This window comes from Heterodontus francisci, unplaced genomic scaffold, assembly GCF_036365525.1.
Source record: "Heterodontus francisci isolate sHetFra1 unplaced genomic scaffold, sHetFra1.hap1 HAP1_SCAFFOLD_292, whole genome shotgun sequence".
NCBI lineage: Eukaryota > Metazoa > Chordata > Chondrichthyes > Heterodontiformes > Heterodontidae > Heterodontus > Heterodontus francisci.
In genome coordinates this window covers 442,937-447,425 of record NW_027141280.1, presented here as the reverse complement: position 1 = coordinate 447,425, position 4,489 = coordinate 442,937, and positions in this window count along the sequence as shown.

Genomic DNA, 4,489 nt, shown 5'->3' with positions numbered 1-4,489 from the left:
TCATCCACACTGGTAGAAAGTATCTCATGCCTGTTGGTCAAAGTCAAGTGCCAAGGCTCCTCCATCACTAAATGCTGGATCTTCAGCCCCACCTGACTCACAGTCACATCCTCATTTCCCTGACCATTGACCATCTCTGAACTTGTAATAAACCTAAGAGGCATGACTGCCTCCTGGAACATCGTGTCCAGGTAACTCTCCCCCTCTCTGAGGGTGCACAATGTATGCAGCTCGGACTCCACCTCAACAACTCGGAGACAAAGTTACTCGAGCTGTAGACACTTAACCACAGATCTGCTTGTCCAGCATCACAATGCTCTACACAAGCTCCCACATGTTGCAGTTATGGCACATCTGCTCTGCCATGTCTGTCTATCCTTATTTATTTATTTGATTATTTAACTGGTTACTAATTTAGTAAAGTAATAACAAGTTACAGTCTTGGACAGTTACAGACTTGGAACACTAGTAAAGTTTCTGACTGATAACGGAGGGGAATTTGCCAGTGACGTGTTCAGAGACATGTGTGAAGATGTCAATATCATGAGCATGAATATCACAGCTGAAAGTCCTTTCAGTAATGCACTCTGTGAAAGGAATCAGGTGGTGATTACTGAAGTATTGCAAAAAAATAAATAAATAACTGATGACTCACACTGCAATAATAAAAGCAAAATAATGCAGATGCTGGAAATCTGAAATAAAAAGAATTAGTGCTGGGAAATACTCAACAGATCTGGCAGCATTTATGGAGAGAGAAGCAAAATTAATGTTTCAGGTCAGTGACCACACTGCCAGTTGACATCCACCCAGGAATGGGCGTTTCACACAAATAATTCACTCCAGATAGTTCAAGGCTATCGTCCCTATTAATTAGTTTATGTGCAATACCCCAAATCGCATTTTGTTCTGTGCAATAGTCCTCCTGTGCCAGAAGCTACCATAATCAGTTCCATTTCACTGCATAACTGACTAATTGAAAACTCGAAGAGCACTGAACCATCGTTTAAGACCAACTGATACATACCTCAAATCGGGAGATGAAGTATCCGATAAATCAGAGAGTCATACATAATGAAAAGACCCAGGGAAGGCAATATGTGGTGTAGGGAAGACATTAATGAGCAAAACTAACAATCAAACTGTTAGGTTTCTTTCATCAGGATTAGTCAACATTCATTACAAAATCTCAGACTCTGACCGACCAATAGAAGTAAACGAGGTAACATCTACCACAGATGCTCATGTGTTTAGTAATAAAGGTTATGAGGAACAGAATGGGGTAGATCAAGGGCAGGTAGTGGTAATTGGATAGTCATGACAGGGCTATCACATCCCAGACCAATTACCCAGACTGGATACTGGGGTGACATAAATTCTAGAGTGTTCCTGTGATTTGAGTTGTGCGGTGTTACTGGCAAGTTGAAATATTAGTTGAATGTTCAGGATCACGGTGAATAAATGAGGTCCATGGACTGGCAGAATGGGTTCATGAGAGCGTTGTGCACATACGCACAGTTTAAGTACTGGTAGTGTGACCAGAAATGATCCTTTTGAGAGAAAGAGCCGCCAATAGATTATTTTTTATTCTTTCATGGGATGTGGGTGTCGTTGGCAAGGCCAGCATTTGTTTCCCATCCCTAATTGACCTTGAGAAGGTCTTGTTGAGCTACCGTCTTGAACTGCTGTAGTCCATCTGGTGCAGGTACACCCACTGCTGTTGAAGAGGGAGATATGGCAGTAGTAGTCCAGGCAGACATAACAGTGGAAGTAGAGTCCATAGCTTGAATAAATTAAACAATGTAATAAAGCCAACAGAGAACAGAACTAGAAGCAGAATTCTTCATGACTGTAAAGTTTTGCTGGCTGCCAATTAACTTGAGGAGTAACCAATAGGAGAGGCAAAACAAAGGGAGTGGGATAGTTGGAGAGAGATTAGAGCTTATTCTGAGTTAAGAGATAATGTTAAACAAGCATTGTGACATAGATTGGTGTCATGCAGACCCCATTTGCAAAGAATGAAAAATATTAATTTCGCCACCAGAACATTGATTTTAAAAACTGTCGTTGGGAACCAAGAACTGGCTTTAAAATATACATATATGTGTTTAGCTGGGCAGTCACATTCAATCCACAATAGACCTTTAACCAACAGATATTGTGTACAGAGCATCCATTCCAGAATCTGCTAGAACAAGACACAAGGGCCAGGATTGGTCAGACCAGTTTCATCACGTGAGTAACTGTCTGTTGCAGAATTTGACCTGGCCGCAAAGCTTGGAACGGGGGCAGAAAGCACTTTGCTCCTGGACTGAGAACATCTCTCCCCTGTCTGCTCCCATCACTTTCTCACAGAACTGTATCTTGTGAAGACACGTGGATCTCAAAGGGAGAAAAGTCTTCTATGTGAACAAGGTTTAAGAAGAATATTGGGCCCCAATGAAAAGTAAAAGATGTCCACTATCAAAGATTCTACACTGAGCTTGAAACACAGAAAAAAATCACAAGAAACCCCCTTTAGAGACTGCATCAACCCTTTCACCTTATACGTTATTCTCTTCTCTGTCCCCATCTGCATGTGTACATCACGTGTGCACGCTATCGTGGGCGCATCATATATCCGTAGGCATAGTTAGAGTTAAGTAAGTTTAATAAAATTTCACTTTTCTTCTTTAAACCTGAGAAAACCTGTTGTTTGATTTCTTTGCCTTCTAATTGGAAAGGAATAATCAAGGATTTATCAAGGGGGAACTAACAATACATTGTGTTTAAAAATCAAACTCTGTTACAATAAGATGAGGTGAAGACAGTAAAATACCCCTCGACGCCTTTTTCACCAGGTCATCACAAAAAAATTGGGTGCTGGCGTCCAGAGGTGACCCACAGAAAAACGAGAGTAAATGAAAGTGGGAAGGCAAATCAGTCCGCATCAAATAGATTAAACTTCAATACAGGTTTTCTGGTGTTTGTGTATGAGTGAAAACTGACATGTCTGCAACTGAAGCTAGTAGTTCTCAAAGCCAGGGTAAAATAACTTGGGATAAGTTAAAAACACTGTCTATGGAGGAGTTGAGGAAAATGTCTGAGCAGTGTGGGATCACTGAACGTCGCAAGGCCAGAAAGTCTGAACTAATAAGATTAGTGACCAACCATTTTTCTCTTGAATCTGAAGAAGCAGAAGCAATGTAGAAGAAGTAGACCCAGACAGGGTACTGCTAGCAAAGATATAACTGAAACAAAGGAAACCTAAATTAGAGCCGAAAGAGAGAGAGAGAGGCAGGAGAGGGAGAAAGAAAGAATATTCCAGAGAGAATATGAAGAGAAAGAGTTGAAGCGGCTTGAGTTAACTAGGGGGTGACAGAGTAACCCAGTGAAAGCTGGCCAATATGGAGGCGTATAACTCTGGGCAAGGTACAAAATGTTAGAACTAGCCAAATTAATTCCACAATTCAATGAGGACAAAATGGACTCATTTTTGCCTTTTGAGAAACTGGCCAGACAGCTCAAAATGGCCAACTGAGAGCTGGTCTCATTTATTGCAAAGCAAATCAACAGGAAAGGAACATAAGGTTTATTTCTTGTTGTCAGATGAGAGTTCATCAAATGATGAACTGACCAAAAATACTATCCTCGGGGCATATGGAATTGTACGTGAAGTCTATCGCCAAAAGTTTAGAACCACTAAGAAGCTATCCAATCAAACTTATCTGGAGTTTGAAAGAAGTAAGTGGCTGAGAACCCATAAAGAACAGCACAGCTGTGAGACTCTCAGAGATGTAATTCTGTTCGAGGGATTTAAAAACTCTCTCCCATTCTCAATAAAGTCTCTTGTGGAGGAGCAGCAGGTTCAGAGAACCCGGCAAGCGGCCGTTTTAGCCAAACATTTTGCTTTATCAGTCGGTTTCCCATGGGAGAACCTTTCCCATTCACCCCCACAAATCCGAAAAGGACAAAGGGTGGGAAGGTGATAGAAGCCCAGGAAGTCCTGGAGAGAAAGGAAAGCAGGATACACATGGGGCACTCCTCCAGCCAAAAAGAAAGGTGCTGTGACAAGAGAGAGACCCGGAGATCAGTCTGCTTCCATTGTAATAAATCAGGGCATTTGAAAGCTAACTGCTGGAAACTAAAAGGAAACCCGATAAGGTTGATCAGGGCAAACCCGCTCAGTGACGAAGGGACCCTGAGGGAAAGCACAGCAGAACAAGCTGTGGCTTTAACAGCAGGAATAGTGCAACCCAGGAAGCTTACAGCTGCAACAGCATGAAATATTAATAGCATTCCTGAAGGTTATCATGGTTTTGTGTTTGAAGTGAAAATAACCTCATATCGCTCAAGTGGTACAAGCAATCCCACAGTAATTCTCAGAGACACAGGGGTCACCAGATACTTTTTACTGGGAAAAGGCATGACCTTTCCCCCAGAGAGTGCAGTGAACACCAGAATGGTGTTGAATGGTATTGGAAGGCAGTTTATGCCTAAACCTGTACAC